At 37.1% G+C, this 18,950-nt stretch overlaps 1 protein-coding gene and 1 non-coding gene across 2 annotated transcripts in view; one reads left to right on the top strand and one right to left on the bottom strand.

Annotated features, from left to right (window-relative positions):
* LOC107702072 (triple QxxK/R motif-containing protein-like) overlaps nucleotides 1-1,689 on the bottom strand; it is a 26,327-nt gene extending 24,638 nt beyond the window's left edge. Inside the window, exon 1 of the mRNA XM_016504266.1 lies at nucleotides 1,619-1,689. The gene's annotated coding sequence lies outside the window, so the exon portion shown is untranslated. The remainder of the gene's footprint in view (nucleotides 1-1,618) is intronic.
* A 5,606-nt stretch (nucleotides 1,690-7,295) lies between these two features.
* Nucleotides 7,296-7,368, top strand: trnav-uac (transfer RNA valine (anticodon UAC)). The gene has a single exon. It is a non-coding gene; the product is annotated as a tRNA-Val (tRNA).
* Nucleotides 7,369-18,950: the final 11,582 nt, after the last annotated feature.

Raw genomic sequence — 18,950 nt, forward strand, 5'->3', positions numbered from 1 at the left:
GCGAACGCGAGGTCTGACTTTCCCGGAGAAGTGTCACCTCTCTCGGCGTCTGTTCTGTGCAGTGAGCGGCAGAGAAGCAGCGCACCGCAGCCGACACGTCAGTACATGAGTACAAAACAGCGTTTCCTAGCACCTGTCGCTTACTGATTGTTTGGAATTATAAATATGAGCGTAGTTCGTCTGTTAATATCACATGCACTTTTTTTGTTTGTTGTTTTTTTTTAGTCACTCAGACGCAGGCAGTGCGCTGCATGAGACAAAAAAGTAATATAGCCAAAACAACCGCATCTTTAGTGTAGATGCAGGTTTATTTTATCAGACGATGCCGTGATTATAAATGAGAGTGACTCCTGGTTAACATTTTTTTAAAAGGGGTCGTGTTTAGTCACTATTTAGTGTGGTATTTTTTTGACAATATTCACTCATCATGACAGTAAAATAGGGCATTCTAAGTCAATATACTGCAGTATTTCCTCTCTCAATCAGTAGAAAACATGGTTAACACCCGGTCATGCTTGAACAAAAACAAAATACCGTCATGTACCGTGAAACCGGTATAATTTTTGGTCATACCGCCCAGCACTAATCAGAATATCAACTTGCATAATAATTATGCATGCACTGTATTTTTCCTCTTCTGCTGTCGAGGTAATACAAGGAATGTTGTGATTGGTTGTCAAGGCAGCCAATCAGAATTTAGCAGCCTCGTCTCTGATTGGCTGGAATTATGGAGGTCTGCACACATCCAAAAACTTATTTTAAATGCAAAATTGATTTTCGTGCGCTCAAAATACTTTTTTCTTTGCGAAACGAACAGTTTCTCCACAAAACTCAGATCGCGTGCGTGCAAAATGCACTTTTGGGCGCTCAAAATATGATCTTTCGCACGCAGAATTATGACAGAGATCTAAGCCTATAATTGCCAAAGGCTATGTGTACCAACGCAACGCTTTGAAGACTCAAATTGAGACCACAATCCTTTTTCAGAAGCTAAACTACAAAGGTTTCCGTTTGAAAGAGATTTAAGATTAAAATAAGCACCGCATTAAAACATTTATTAAATAAAGACAGCAATATGCATTTTAGTAATCAAGTGTTCAATACAAAAGGTTACCATGAGTGCAGCTATGAGCTAAATTATGACCTGAACTGTATTTATTTTATGTAAAATAAAATTATGAACAGAATCTGGAATTATAGGGAATGTGCATTAGTTTCATTAATGCAATCTGATTACGTGGCATGCATGACAGAGCAATAAACATATAGTTGACTCCCGATTCATCTAAATGCCACGTAATGGAATTGCACAGTTGTTTACAGTTTCCATCCTGTCAACGTATCATCCAGTTCCTGCAGCCAGACATGAAGTAAAGACAGTCTGCGGAATTATCCAATCACAGCACAGAAACCGAAAGGCTTGACCAATCACAGACTGTGCGAGGGGCGGGCGCTAAATCAAACACGAATGTCTGGATTCTTTAGGAAACAGTAAAGCGCTACAAATAGCCAAAAAATATTCTTATTGGTTTCCTTGGCCAGTAACAGATATCTAAATGCAAGGCAATATTCATAGCTGTGTAAAACGAGAGCGTTATGTCTGAGGGCACAGACTTACCACTTAAAAGAGGGGAAGATTGAATCTCTCTGTAGTTCCTGGTTCAGCTTTGTGGATTTCAAATGGATGCGTGGTTCAGCCAATCACGAGTTACTCCCTTTAAAGAACCCCCGATTACGTCATTAGATGGGCGGGCCCACAAACCAAACCTTCAAAACCAAGATGTCAAATGCATTGAAGAAGACTGAACACATACAGTATGTATAAAATAAAAATATCTTACATATAATATCTGTTCATATAATATATCTGTACACAATGTATTTAAAATCTAAAGCTAAATATAGTGTAAATGTAAGTTTTATTTAAAAATGCTTTATAATATTTATAGGCTTAAGTGAGATAAAAATGTAAAATAAATCAAACTACAAACCCATATTTCATGCACCATATTCTCTCCATGTTTGTAAATTTAATATAGCCTTCAGTTCTTTTTGCTTTATAAGGCTGTTGAGTTGTTTGATTGCATGGGGTTCACACAAATTACTTTTCCTTATTTAAATTACCACAGTTGAATTATTAGAAAGCATAAGGCTTTTTTAAATTCCAGTCATGTTTGGTTTATCAGTTAAAAAATATAATCAGAACATGGTCATTTCAGTTGGCCTGTCTGATATCTGCATTTTTAATAGTATATTTCAGACAAATATGAATACTATACAAGAACAAAAGAAGAGATCATTTGCAAAAACAGATAACTGCGTTTTTAACAATTTACAAAAATCATGTTTTCTCATTGTGTATTCCAATTAATCTCAATCAAACTGCAGTTGGGTTAAACATGATAACATAATAAAAAAACATGATTTTTGAAAAAAAAAACTGAGTTATCTGTTTTTGCAAATAAACACTTAAAGGGGTCATATGATGTTGCTAAAAAATAACATTATTTTGTGTATTTGGTGTAATGAAATGTGTTTATGCGGTTTAAGGTTCAAAAACACATTATTTTCCACATACTGTACATTATTGTTTCTCCTCTATGCCCCGCCTTTTTGAAACGCGTCGATTTTTACAAAGCTCATCGGTCTGAAAAAGCGAGGTGTGCTGTGATTGGCCAGCTATCCAAAGCGTTGTGATTGGCCGAATACCTCAAGCGTGTGACGAAAATGTTACGCCCCTACCATACTGTGATGCCCTGTCCGGCTGGAGCGACGAAACAAAAACATTAAAACCCATTATAAACGAGGCATTTGTTGCATCCAGTGGGGACATAATTACTGATTATAATGTCCAGATCTCCTTTATGCACCAAGAGCTTGTAACACTCCAAAGAGAAAGGAAAAATTGAAATCGCATCATATGACCCCTTTAAAATATTATGTAATCCCTCAAGCAGTATACAAAGTCATAAGCTGTGTGCATAAAAACTTGAAAATAATTAATGTTGTTTCTAAAGGAGTTTAGCACATCACACTGAGGGACAGAGGTAAAATTTCCGATGGAATTTAAGGTAAAAGTCTAATAATGTCACATCTCTATTTTTATGTCACCGAGTTTACCTTCACAAAATTCACATTTTCTGTACAAAGCTTTTATAAGGGCTGATGCAATATTTAAAAATGTGTCATACGTTTGTTGCCTGCATGCAACACATGAATGAATCACGTACAGCATCTCAGGGAGAAGGCTAATTTACCTTAACAATCCCACATGTTTGTACCGCGCGATCTTTACACAATGCTTTGAAACGCACAATGTGAAATTTCACAATGAAAGAAAAGGCGAGAGGGAGACAGCAAGAGACCAACTTGTTTTCTCTACTCCTCTCTCCCCTTTTTTTTTTATTTAAGGCTAATTTCCATTTCTTTTGTTTGTGTTGAATTTTGTCTGCATAATTGCATCCAGTCTTATTGCTGCCTGGGGCAGTGTGGATTATGGAGAGGCTTGCCACTGCTTGTAACTTATTGAAGTTTAAAATGATTTTCTGCTCTCCTATGGGCAGCTGATTTGAGAGCAGCACAGCGGTAACTAATAGATCTAATCTGCTTATAATGAGCCTGTATAACACATTATTTACTCAGCAGAGAACACGGATAAAGAGCAATTTAGCACCACTTTGATAAACCGAAACAAGTGGATGTGGATGAAACTGTAATGACCTGTGCTGTCCTTTGAACCATCAAGATCAAGAGAATGTAGCTACTGCTTCAACAGCCAAAAGGGTTTATTCAGTAAAAATTTGCAGTAAATGTTGTTTCTTCTACAACATGTAGCTTTTTCTCATAGTACAAGGACTCTGGGCAAAAATCTTTTTCAAATATTTAAATAAGCCCTGCCATCTTCGTTGAGGGAGGGACTTGCTTACCATGCGTTTTGCATAATTAATTTTCTCATTTGCATGCTGCACCCAATCTTTTGTGATTAATTCAAAGGGGTTAGGCTTCACTACAGTGAATATTTTGGACTGAAAAAAAAAATGATGATTTGCTTATATCTTTGGATGTTATTGTTGCAAAAACTGTCCGTTTATTTTTTATTCAGCAAGCAAATAGTATTTCAAGAGATATTTATGTCCCTTGAGACTGTAATGACTCCATGAGAAATAACGCTTGTCAGAGAATCCATACATTAACTGAAGTGACAAATGAAATATCATCAGCACTTGATACCGCAGTACCCTCCACAATGAACCCCACCCTCGCTTGAGATGCGCCATGCCGGCCTCAGGAAATAACCAGACAAATAGCAGGTCCTTAGGATTGATAAGAAATTTCTCAGTGAAGATTTAGTGAAATCGATTTTTTTATACTTTCAACAGACAGGAAATTTCCAGCAAAATCACAGCTGGAGGAGCCGTCCAATCCTCGGATGTGTATCTGAGCTGATTTTAGGCTGTATAAACAGGAGACAATTGGTTGTACAAGTATGAGGAAAACATGCACATTTCACACATTTTATCTTCACTGGGGTGCAAAGCATTATTTGAATTTGCATGTATTACCAATCCTAATTTTAATTTAAAGTGATTTCTACCCCCACCATCCATTAGTCATGGTAAATCGATAAAAACCCACTGGGAGAATGCTTTGCTAATGACTGGCACACAGTTTCGCTAGAGCACTCATCAAGACTATCTCTCTTTCTCTAGCTCTTTCTCCAGGCAGTGGTCCTTAATTGCAATATTTAAAAGAGTGCAAGCACAGAAGAAGTCCCTTGTGTGTTTTGACTGTCTGCTACAATGTACCATAATGACTGTACACTTGCAAATTATGTAGAATGGATAAACTTTAGCCAAACATAAAAGTAGGCATGAAATGCATATTCATTTTCAAATTTTCTAAATGTATGTTATTGATATTGCTGTGAACGATTCATTTTACTTGTTATGTTTTGAGGGCTTTCTTCGTCCCAGTGGTCTTGGTATTTACTGACACCTACTGGCACGGGTGTATGAAGCTTCACTGAAGCTGTTTACCTTTTGTTTTGTTCCTTTTATATTTCTTTGCTCATTCTACACAAAACATTCTTGGTTTCAATCAAATTGAGCACTGTGTTAATCGCAGTGCTTTTAACACAGATATCAATAGCGCAATGCAAGCGCTATTGATATCTTTAATATATTAATATTATGAAACGTATGACTATACCTTTTTTCTTAACAAACAACATTACATAAAACAGACACCAAAGTCAGTAGTAACTACAAAAATAAAATATATATTTAAAGAAAGACAATTGAAATGTATCATATGATGTCAACAAGGTGGCTCCTATAGGAGTGTGACTGTCTAAAAATTAATGTGAAATATTTGTTGAAGACTGATATGAAAGTAAGTCTTCATCTTGTGTGAGTATATTTAGTAATCCTCAAAAGTATGATTAATTCATTCATGTATGATTAACTCCTTTAATTCACAAAAAAATGGAAGCACTAAAACTACACTGGGCTATATTGAAAATGTACTGAAAACATACAAAATACTTAAAATTCAAATTACATTATGCCAACTGAATAACACACAATCTGTCTTTTCAAAGTAGCCCTGAAACAAATTACAAAAACGTTAAAAAAAACGTAAAACTGACATGAATTGAGCTACCATAAAATAGTTATTATGAAAATCAGAACAGTTGCCATATGGCCCTGTTCCCAAACACACACACACACACACACTCATTCATATAATATTTTTATCTCTCCTCATATTCCATGCCTGAAGTCTATGGTGGATTTCTTTGCTTTATCGCTGTTACACAGAAGCTCCTTCTTGGCAACAGCGTGCGAGCACTGATAGCCACTAAATTAATTTGGGCTCATGAGATGCACAGACTCATAAATGCCTCATGCACTGATGACTGCATATCTTACCTTGACGTTTGTCCTGTTCTATCCACTAAGCCCTGCTACCGTGGACCCGTGTGTACTTATGCCTTCCAGAACATCCCAAACATGAAGCAGTCTTGCCATATTGTCTTTGGAATAGTTCCTTTGGTGGGGGGGAAGCTGTAATGCTCTCTATTAGCACTCCTCTGGGCTCTTCTTATGCTTTTTATCCCTCTTATCAAACTGAGTGTTTTTAAATTGTCAATTAAATTGTCATTTATATGATATTTGATACCTTGATTTGACGATAATATTGTTCATGTCATTTGAACAAGTCACTTGAGTGAATGATTCAATGATTCACTTACAGTACTTGTTTCGTTCCTTAAAGAAATTGAAAATTTGAAAATTGACTCACCCTCAGGCCATCCAAGATAGATGAGTTTGTTTCTTCATCGGAACAGATTTGAAGAAATTGAGTGTTACATTACTTGACCACCAATGGATCCTCTGCAGTCAATGGGTGCCGTCAGAACGAGAGTCCAAACAGCTGATAAAAACTTTACAAACTCCAGTCCATCAATTAATGCCTTATGAAGCAAAAATCTGCATGTTTGTAAGAAACAAATGCAGCATTAAGACATCCTCTATCCTTAATATATCTTTCTCCAGTGAAAAAGTCATCTCGTCTGAGTCAGGAGAGAAATACTGTATGCACAGATCAAGCACCCTTTACAAGTTACAAATATGTTGGTGGATTTGGTTGTGAGAGAACAACAGATGATGGACTTTTTCATTGGAGAAAGTGTTATTATGGATTATGGACTCATAATGCACAATTTCTACAAATGCAGAAACAAACTCTTCTACATCTTGGATGGCCTGAGGGTGAGTAAATTTTCAGCAAATTTTCATTTTTGGCTCGCTCATAAGTACGGACACCACTTTCTCAAAATGTTTGTATATCAAACATCATACAAGACTCAAAATTACTCACAATATCACAAAGAGTAATTTAGAGAAGTACAGTTAGTGTGTAAAAATGTAAACAACAAAGAGAATATGAAGAGATGTTGTATAAAATAAACTTTAAAAAAAAACTTTAAAATAAACTTTATTTATTGGAAATGCCTTTGATTGTGGGTATAGTATGGTTTAAGTGCTCTGTTAAGTCAAGTCTTCAGCTGTACTTTGAACATTGTGATGGTCTCAGCAGATCGGATGGAGGCTGGAATCTCGTTCCACTGCTGTGAAGACCAGACGCTCCACATTCTGGATGGATGGCAAATCTCCAACATGCGACAGATGTCAACATCCCCCAACAAATCTTTTACATATGTCTTGGCTATGCATACCTTTATACTGCGCTACTTAACACCTTTATATATAATGCATTATTATTGGCTGCAGGTTTCCGTAGTGTAGCGGTTATCACATTGGCCTTACACGCTAAAGGTCCCCAGCTCGAAACTGGGCGGGAGCAGTCACTCTCTTTAAGGGAAGTCGTAGCCTAATGGTTAGAGAGACGGACTCGTAACCCAAAGGTTGTGGGTTCGAGTTTCGTACCGGCAGGGGTTGTAGGTGGGGTGTGAATGTACAGCGCTCTCTCCCACCTTCAATACCACGACTGAGGTGCCCTTGAGCAAGGCACCGAACCCCCAACTGCTCCCCGGGTGCCGCAGCAAAAAAAATGGCTGCCCACTGCTCCAGGTGTGTGTTCACTGCTGTGTGTGTGCACTTAGGATGGGTTAAATGCAGAGCACTAATTCCTAGTATGGGTAACCATACTTGGCTACATGTCACATCACTTTTTAAAAGTATTTTTATGCAGTATTTATTTCTTGTAATGCATCTTACACTGCATTGTATGATCTTATGAATAATTGTTACAATACATTTTACTACTAATCTATTTACTGTTATACCTTTAGAAAATATAATGCATTAACATGTATAAACAGCCAGTTTCAAATGTAACAAGGAATCTACAAATATTATAATGCATTTTTTACTTTGGTTACAATACTTTATGAAAATATATGCATTACAGTGTACGTTATACTTTATGATGCATTAATGCATTACACACACACCAACGTGATCTCATAATTCGTATGTATTTTACGTAAAATGTGGTTCTATAAAACGTACATTTACTTATGTTTTTACAGGCACTAAAACATACAATACTGACGTATTTTCAGCATCTAAACGTACAAATACTTACGTATTTTCAGCATTTAAACATACAAAACTGACGTATTGACGACACCTAAAAATGAATCATTTACTTGTCATGTAATGTTTACTTTGATTGCCATGGGCATCCAAATCTTCTGAATCCATACGACTGCGATGAACAGACTCAAATCCAAGCAGTGTTGCCAGATTGGAAATGTCCAAGTATCGTACCAGAAGCTCAAAATTATCGTATTTGGAAGAAAATGATCGTACACAAGTCAAACGTTCAGAATACAGCTATTTATCCTTTTCAGCACTCATTTTCAACCTAAAAATGAATCCTTATGAATATTGAAATCGCTGCATAAATTGTATTATTAGTTGTCATATTAATTACCTTGTTTTCAATTGCATTATTAAATTATTTACTCGTTTACTTAATATGAAATTATAACATTTCATTTTGTTGTGATTTCTGCTGCCAGCTCGTTTCCAAGAATAGGCCTACGTAATGTTAAACAAGACTTCACTTTAAACCTTAAAATAAATAACATTTCTGCAATCGTTTAACATTTGTCCTATGTAGGCTGAGGCAGGGAAACACCCTTGACAGATGGCCAGTAATGGTGTGGATTCAGTGTTGCCAGATTGGAAATGTCCAAGTATCGTACCAGAAGCTCATAATTATCGTATTTGGAAGAAAATGATCGTACATGAGTCAAACGTACAGAATACAGCTATTTATCTAGACCAACAACTTTTTGACACAACCTGCAAATTACCACAATAGATAAAAACTAGATAAATAACTCCACCTGTGAGTCTCTGTCATGGACCGCAAGATAGTGCTCCTTGGCTTAAAAGCAGGGCACCCTCCTGAATTCTTAAAGGGGTCATATGATGTTTTTTTAAAGATCATTATTTTGTGCATTTGGTGTCACAGAATTTCGTGGATGAGTATAGAAACCCTATGATTACAACTACCATCATTTGAAGAGTCACAAAATTCTGAAACTATGTACATTATGGGATTTTTTAAATTATTGATCGTACATCGCACAGAGGTCAAAATTATCGTACAAATACGATAATTATAGTACGTCTGGCAACACTGAATCCAAGCCTTTATTCGGCGATCTTCATCTCCATCCCGAGCAGCAAGTCCAGCAACCGTAAACAGCAAAGCCCACGCTGACTGACGCGCTCTTTACAAATTCAAATGTTGCAAATGACACTCATTTCGCTCTTGCCTGCATTCGCCACAGATTGCGTGCGACATGTCATGTTTCTGGTGAAGTGTGTTTGAATGATGCGCGCGCGCCTTCACGAGTTCACGGAGTGGATCGGGAAAATTATCTGGATAATATTTTCAGCGATTAACAACATAAATTCTGCTCTGCACCTCACAAACCTACTGTATTCCGCCAGAGAGGACCGCGGCTGCAACGCATCGTCATTTGGATTACGTTTGGTACTGCTTTTGACATTTTTGCAATAAATAATTTTTTTTTTTTTAATTGCATTTATCTGTCTGTCATGTTTTTCTTATACTGTACAGAAATGTTTAGGTTTATAGGTAGGAGTGGGATTAGCGACTATAAAAATATTTTAATGCTATATTGTTACTAAAATGGTTATTTTCCTACATATTTTGGTCAATTGCATTTTATATCCTTTTATATTCACTATAAAATGGTTAGGTTAAGGTTTGGGGTAGGTTAAGGGGTCTAAAAATCTTAATTGCTTATTAATAAAATGATAAAAATGCATATTCGCTGTAAAATGGGTAGGTTAAGGTTTGGGGTAGGTTAAGGGGTCAAAATCTAAATCGCTTATTGATAAAATGATACAAATGCATTGATACGAATATCTTAATGATATAAAAGATACGTAAATATTTTTACGTTTTTTAGCTAAAAATACGTAGCGATTTGTACGTTTTAAACGTTGAAATACGTCTAAATTGTAAGTTTTAGCATCAATAAAAACGTACAAAAATGTACGTTTTGTGCTTGTAAATGTTACGTATTAATACCTACGCATAAACATGAGACCAGGCTGCACACACACACACACACACAAAAAGCTTAAAGTAAAGTGTTAATATTTGTAAAAAAATATTTTAGTGCTGCTGGCTAGATGTATGATACTGATGAGCTGAAAGTCAATTTATTTGTTGTTGTCTCTGTTTGTTGTGTTGTCCCTTTTATGTTACATGCTTTCTAATCCTTAATTAAGATGCTTAATGGCAACTATTTTGTTTTACTTTTTTGATGTATCTGATTTTGTCTTTTATGCATGGCTGCATGCTCTCAAAAAACACTAATAAAAGAGAAAAAAGGTAAGAACATTTCACTGTCTCTGTTTACTATCATGTTTACCATTTCTTCCAATTCCTTTTTTTTTTTAATATGAAGAAGAGCTCTTTTGAAGTAAAGCTTACATGCAAATTTGTGTTTTGTAAAAGCCCAGGAGGTTGGCTATCTTCCGCATCTGGAGTTTTGAGGATTAGTCAACGACCTGACCTTGATCAACTCCAGCCTTTGAGAATGTTCAAGACCCTTAGTGGATGAAATCTGAGACTGGGAGCTATTTTTTAAGGAGAAATTCAGAGAACGTTCTGTGATCTGAGTTATTGAATTAACCGAGGGAAAGGAACATGTGTTTCTGTGTCAAATATTCCTCAGCAAACAATGAATCACTAGAATCTCACTAGCCACTGTGAAACTGGCCCTTACACCAGGTGCCCCATATTCCTATAATTCCACATTTGCTGACAGGCTTCAAAAGACATTGGGACCGTTTGACACTCTAACCTAGATTAGGTGGTAGTTAGTTTGGTATCTGCATGTACGATCAGAGTTGAGACGTTTCCACAGCCTCCTCTGGCAGTGATAGGCGGTTGTCTTGCAGCTGTGGTGTTCAGTTCCTCAGGGAGAGAGTGTACTGTTTACACAGGTGCAGCCGCTGGCCTCCCTCATCAACACGCTCAACACATCAGTCTTTCTGTTTATACTGGCAAGTCTGGCTCCAAAGCAAAGGCATTTTCAGGCAGTGAATTAGCCGCGCACATAGCTTCACATGTGCCGTGCTCGTTGTGAAGTGCACGGCACACGCACCAGGGCCCAGATGCGTATGGGCAAAGCCAACATCTGCATTAGTAATGTTGAAACATTACCCTAATCACCCTGAGAGCCTCAACTCTGTAGGGGTGGAAGATTCCAGACACATTGTGAGACCAGAGAAGCCCCTTGACTCGCTAATTTCTGTTGTGACTTGACCTCTGTGGTAATTATCCTTGAACTTTATAAACAGTGGTAGCACAAATTAACACCCATAAATGGTTAGCAACCACGGCCAGATGTTGGGGAATATATTCACCCTTAACCGGCAGACTGTTCACTGCACTTCTGCACTGAGATCTGTCAGAGACTGTATAAAGACCACACGTAACAAAGAAAAAAAGGAGAAATTTAGTGCTCACTATATGGTGGCCGTAGTAATGGAAGTTAAAGTAATGGTGCTCATTATAATTTGTAATGTTAAACAGATCATTTGAATTAAGACTTTGATTAACTGTTGTTTCTTTAATTATCAATGCCTTCAATTATTATTTGGATATGTTCATACTACTTTGTCTTTATTAATTATGCATATTTGATAAGAATTTCAAAAATATAACGTAGCAAAATATATTATCATAAATCATTCAAAAGTTTGGGGTTGGTAATATTTTTTTAATGTTTTTGAAAGAAGTCTTTTATGCTCACCAAGGCTGCATTTATTTGCTCAAAAATACAGTGAAAACAGTTATATTGTAAAATATTATTACAATTTAAAAATAACTGTTTTCTGTTGTAATATGTTTTAAAATGTCATTTATTCCTGTGATTGAAAACTGTTTTTTCAGCAGTCATTACACCAGTCTTCAGTGTCACAACTTCCTTTAGAAATTACTCTAATATGCTAATTTGCCACTCAAGAATAATTTATTATTATCAATGTTGATTTATATTTTTCTGATGCATTTTTTTTCAGGGGTTTTGTTTATGATACTATAAAAAAAAGAACAGCATTTATTTGAAATAGAAAACTTTTTCATTAAAAAAAAAATACTGACCATAAAAGTATTTTTTTAATGATGTTGGCCTATATGATGGCATATTCCTGATATGTCATCAATATGGATCTACGCACCTGTTTGAAAAGAGCAATGTCTCACTTTTTAGTGGAAGTTTCAATTGCCATTTTGATAGAGTTTGCTTACTGTAAATCATACATGTACATTAATTGCTGAAATATAGCCTATATGGCTATATTTATAGTATCACATTTTATCGCTGATTTGAAATAACTTGATTAGCAGTTTTGGATACTTTGCACATTCCCTTCAAACAAATAGCCTAAGCTCTGCACTTGTAAGTCCATTACCACCATAAAAAATAGCTGCTCAATGGATGTCAACACGATGCATGAGTGAACTGTCCCACCTTGAAAGGATTTTGGATGTCCACTCAGGTTTCAAATGTACTAAATCAGGAAAATTCAAGAACACTCAGACCGGGTGTAAAGGGGCCCTCACATTATCAAAATTAATTTCTTCTTTGTTTTACTCTCCCAACAGGCTACATAGGCAAAAGACATTACTCTCGATCTGTTTGCGCATTTGTTTATATTGATTTCCTGTGTGTGCGTTCACGGCTCTCCTGCCAACTGTACGGTTGCCAAGGCGAGCAGGAGCGAATGCGGCAGGCTCCGGGCCCCGTCAACAGCTGTGTCACATATGCCTCTGATCGATATAAACAAACATGGTCGCCCCCGCGCGAGACACGATTGACAGGTATGATTCATCTCGTGCCACCGGAGGGTGGAGGAATAATAAGTACAGATAGATCATCGCCCGTCCCAGAGAAAGAGCGCTGAGGTTAGCGGGGGACACGGGCAAGATCATTCGCCTCCCACGGCAACGTGCGCGACTCCCCACACACGCCGGCGCAGCGAGAGCAGATTAAAGCCGTGTGATTCCACCAGTTCTTTAATTCCAAAAGTTCCACACTGTCTGACGCGGAATAGATAAATTGGTGCACTAGGCTCATCAGTGCACTGAGGTTACTGTAGAGAGTATTCAACAAAGTCAGTGGGGAGGATTACTCAAGTGTCAGAAGGCAGTGCCGGCGTACTTAGCGGTGGCTTAAAGCGCACTACATTTGGTGCAGCTCAGGACCGGTACGTCTCAGCGCTTGAAGACACATGGGCTTTGACAGTGGCATGCCACACGATGGGGAGAGCCATTTCAGCTGTGATGAGAAGTAATGGTTTGAAACAATATTCCCTCGGGGCCTCAAATTGAAATCCGAAACTGTGATATTGTTTCATCCCAGCGCAATTTGAAATGTCAAAACGACTTTGGCGAATTCGATCCACTGAGCACCCAATGGCTGTTGAGAGCCATTTGGAGAGGCTCCATAACACACATCATCTGCGCATGCAGATTCCCATGGATGACGGCGTCACTGAGTTGGATGGCACACATCATATTCGGGATTTCATTGCTCCGTGTGGAGAATGGGAACACAGCTAGATGCATTTGTGTTTAACTACAGAGGACTGAGCACTGCTGCTGGGAATTCAACTGATGAGCTTCATTAATCACTGATAGAAGATAATTAGCTTTCCCTTTGTCCCTCATATATTACGTAGAGAGCTCTCACAAGTACTTTATTATTGATTTTGGATCAGACATTCAGTTGCATAAATGATTTGCTGATTTCAAACACAGAATTTCAAACTTTAAAAACATACAATTGGGTTAAAGGGATAGTTCACCAAAATGACATTTCTGTCCTCATTTACTTACCCTCATGTCTTTCCAAACTTGTATGAGTTGCTTATGCTGAACACATAAAGAATGTAGATAACCAAACAGCCATTGACTTCCATAGTATTTTCCTTTTCTTTTTATTATACTATATATGTCAACTGCTTGGTTACCCACATTATTCAAAATATCTTATTTTGTGTTCATCAGAAAAAAAGAAACTCATACAGGCATGGGAACTACATGAGGGTGAGTAATTTTTGAGTGAAAGATCCCTTTAATAAGGATATATATATATATATATATATATATATATATATATATATATACTATATAGCAAAAGTATGTGAATCTCTAGGATTGGCAGTTAATTTGAAGGTAAAATTAGAGTCCATCAGTATTTCAGAGTTGTTTTCAGTCAGTGAAATTGCTAGCAGGTGTCAGTGTGTGTCCTGTTTTATTTAAAGAACAGGGATCTATCAAAGTCTGATCGTGTTTGTGGAAGTGTATCATGGCACAAACAAGGAGATCTCTGAGGACCTCAGAAAAAGAGTTGCTGTTGCTCATTAGGCTACAAAAGGTTACAAAAACATCTCTTAAGAGTTTTGACTCCACAAATCCACAGTCAGACAGATTATGTACAAATGGAGGAAATTCAAGACCACTGTTACCCTCCCCAGGAGTGATTGACCAACAAAGATCACTCCAAAAGCAAGTTGTGTAATAGTCTGCAAGGTTGCAAAGGAACCCAGGGTAACTTCTAAGCAACTAAAGGCCTTTCTCACATTGGCTAATATTAATGTTAATGAGTCCACCATCAGGAGAACACTGAACAACCACAGTGTGCATCCAAAAAGAACATTGTTGCCAGTCTGCAGTTTGCTAAAGATCATGTGGACAAGCCAGAGGGATACTGGAGAAATGTTTTGTGGATGGATGAGACCAAAATATAACTTTTTGGTTTAAATGAGCACCGTTATGTTTGCCAGGGCGACTTATCATCATTGATGGAACAATGAATTCTGAATTATACCAGCAAATTCTGAAGGAAAATGTCAGGACATCTGTCCGAGAACTGAATCTCAATAGAAATTGGGTCATGCAGCAAGACAATGACCCCAAGCACACAAGTTGTTCTTGTGCAGGACTAATCAGCAGTTACAAGAAACATTATTGTTGCAAAAGGGGGTCACACCAGATACTGAAAGCAAAGATTCGCATACTTTTGCCATTCACAAATATTTAACACTGGATCATTTTTCTCAATAAATAAATGGCAAAGAAAATATTTTTGTCTCACTTGTTTGTTTGGATTCTCTTAGTCTACTTTCAGGACTTGTGTGAAATTTTGATTATGTTTTGAGTCATACATTTTAAAATATATAACATTGCTGCATATGATGATTCTTTCAAAAACATTTAAAAGTCTTACTGATCTCAAACTTTTAACTGGTAAAAAATATTTCATATACATAATTAATTGTAGTAGCTTTTTGAAGGCATACCTTTATGGTTTATGGCTATACTGACTTCAAAATATTAATTGAAAAAAAATAATGTGACAGCTCTGGTGTCATGTCTATACATATTTGCACAGTATACTGCAGGGTTATGTAAGAACATATCTGGGGTTTTTTTTGGGGGGGGGTAGTTTGAAACAATAGGAATTGCAATTAGCAATGAACAGTTCAATCAAACCCACTCGCACATCAATATAAGAGTTGGTAGGCATTTTTTTCATCTGCATCAAGTACATGTAAAGTCCCCTTCAGCAAAGATCACCATTATAATTAATTGAGTGTGCTATTTAATCAGGGGGGCATTTAGATATGTTTGATTAGAGGACTGAAATCAGAGCCATTGTGTGGAGTTCTCATTATTCTCTTGAGACTGACAGCAGGAGACCAGTGTCACACTGAGAGTTCAGGCGCTCTCACATGGCCATCTCATGATTCCGACTTGACAATCAGGATCTGGCATCAGTGATATTGTGAAGAAGACATAAGTGAAATATCACACACACACACACACACACACACACACACACAAATGTGCTAATTCAATGTTCAATTAAAGCTTTTCATTATAGTTTAAAGGGCCTGATTAACTTTCTTTGTATTCTTTCTCTCTTCCTTTTCCCACCTCTCTGCATTTTTCTCTCTGTTTCTCTTCCTTTCTATATATTTCTGTCTCTCTCTCTCTCAGTAGTTCTTAAATGGATAGTCAATCCAAAACTTAAAATTCTGTCATCATTTACTCACCCCCAAGTTGTTCTAAACCTGTATGGGTTTCTTTCGTCTGTGGAAAAGAAGAAAATATTTTGAAAAGAGTTGCTAACCAAACAGTTGCTCATCCCCAATGACAAAGTATAGAAAAAAAAAACTATGGAATCTTCTTTAGTGTTGAGCAGAAGAAAGAAATTCATACAGGTTTGCAACAGCTTGAAGGTGAGTAAATGATGACAAAATTTTCATTTTTGGGTGAACTGTGCCTTTAAGGGGTGGTTACACGAATAGTGACAAAACTATCTTAAAGGGATAGTTGATCATTATTCATCTTGCTCATGATATGATGCATCACACACTGCTACAATTTATATATTTTTTTTATTTCCCTTGCAGAAAAAAATCATATTTTATTTTTACCTGCAATAAATCTAATTTCTGATTAGATTTTATACAGCCAATGCCAGTTACACCAACCCACCAATACTTGTGACTATAGTGATCAACAGCTGACTATAGTAACTTGGCAACCTCCATTTCATCACACTTATAATAAGTAGCACTTTGAAAAACATCGATTTTTAGTGCAAATCTGCAAAGCTGCAAACACATTGTACATGCCATAGGTAGTATGACAAATACATCACAAAAGTCAAATGCCAACTTCATCATGGACTAGCATTTACATTTTATTTTTCTATTAGCCGCTGATCTGCAAGAGGAGGCACGAACGCAGAACAGAAAAACCATGATTTATTTGTTTACTTTACTCTCCAGTCATTGTCTAATGAAACCACTCCAATTACAGTTTAATGTGACTTAATGCACACATTCTGTCTTCAAATCAGCCTCTGTAATGGCTGTAATATACATATTAGACAGTTTAATTAGATGGCACTTTAATTGTCTTCATGCAGTCCTCCATTAGCAGGTCTTTGGTTTGGTGCTGTGGTAGAGTGGGAGCTGTACTTTCTTTGCCTCAGATGGAGAGATTATTCAAAAGCCATTTAAATGCTATATAAACCCAGCCTGTGGGGAAATGCATAATGGCAAATGTATGAACAATGAACCATCAGCTATATTTGCCTGGCGTTGCCATGGTTAACATTCAAGACGGTCCATTGTGCTGCGCTCTCAGTATTTCAAAATTGCAAAATTATTGGGACTCAAGATATGTATTTGTACTTCACAGAAGCATTCTCAGTGGAATATAGTGTAGAATATAATGCTTGTTACCAAAACTTAAATATGCAGCATTTTGAGGCATTCTGCATTGCAATGAGCATAGTTGCAATAAATCCAAGTGTATGTTTAAGGTAAATATTTATTTTAAATAATACGGAGATATGCTGATAAAAATAGTTTGATTTAATAAAAAATTTAAAACAATTATCCAGTGATTCAATTTGTGTATGCTATGTTTTATGCCCATTGGCTAAAAAAAAAAAAAAAGTAATTTTGTCTGAATTTTACGATGAAAATATCTAAAAATCATTTAAATAAAATACTTCATTGGCTAGCTGTCACAAGGGCTTTTTTATTTTGGATCAGAAATTCAATTGAATAACGGATTGCTTTCTCTGTGTTGATTTCAAACACATATTTTCAAAATGCTAAAATTCAAACTCATATACACCTGAGTTAACAAGAGAACACAAAACTGTTTTAAAGGAATAAATATATGATGATGAATGTACTGCAATTGAAGGGTTAGGGTTGAAGTAAGAGGCTAGAAAATAAGTAAAAAAGTTTTTCATTACCATGTCAGATCAACTCATGCTGATATATATATACTGTATATATATATATATATACAGTGGGTACGGAAAGTATTCAGACCCCCTTAAATTTTTCACTCTTTGGTATATTGCAGACATTTGCTAAAATCATTTAAGTTAATTTTTTTTCCTCATTAATGTACACACAGCACAACATATTCACAGAAAAACACAGAATCGTTGACATTTTTGCAGATTTATTAAAAAAGAAAAACTGAAATATCACATGGTCCTAAGTATTCAGACCCTTTGCTCAGTATTTAGTAGAAGCACCCTTTTGATCTAATACAGCCATGAGTCTTTTTGGGAAAGATGCAACAAGTTTTTCACACCTGGATTTGGGGATCCTCTGCCATTCCTCCTTGCAGATCCTCTCCAGTTCTGTCAGGTTGGATGGTAAACGTTGGTGGACAGCCATTTTTAGGTCTCTCCAGAGATGCTCAATTGGGTTTAAGTCAGGGCTCTGGCTGGGCCATTCAAGAACAGTCACAGAGTTGTTGTGAAGCCACTCCTTCGTTATTTTCGTTATTTGCTTAGGGTCATTGTCTTGTTGGAAGGTAAACCTTCGGCCCAGTCTGAGGTCCTGAGCACCCTGAGCACTGTTTTCGTCCAGGATATCCCTGTACTTGGCCGCATTCATCTTTCCCTCGATTGCAACCAGTCGTCCTGTCCCTGCAGCTGAAAAACACCCCCACAGCATGATGCTGCCACCACCATGCTTCACTGTTGGGACTGTATTGGACAGGTGATGAGCAGTGCCTGGTTTTCTCCACACATACCGCTTAGAATTAAGGCCAAAAAGTTCTATCTTGGTCTCATCAGACCAGAGAATCTTATTTCTCACCATCTTGGAGTCCTTCAGGTGTTTGTTAGCAAACTCCATGCGGGCTTTCATGAGTTTTGCACTGAAGAGAGGCTTCCGTCGGGCCACTCTGCCATAAAGCCCCAACTGGTGGAGGGCTGCAGTGATGGTGGACTTTCTACAACTTTCTCCCATCTCCCGACTACATCTCTGGAGCTCAGCCACAGTGATCCTTGGGTTCTTCTTTACCTCTCTCACCAA

This window comes from Sinocyclocheilus anshuiensis, unplaced genomic scaffold, assembly GCF_001515605.1.
Source record: "Sinocyclocheilus anshuiensis isolate Anshui unplaced genomic scaffold, SAMN03320099.WGS_v1.1 scaffold54, whole genome shotgun sequence".
Classification (NCBI taxonomy): domain Eukaryota; kingdom Metazoa; phylum Chordata; class Actinopteri; order Cypriniformes; family Cyprinidae; genus Sinocyclocheilus; species Sinocyclocheilus anshuiensis.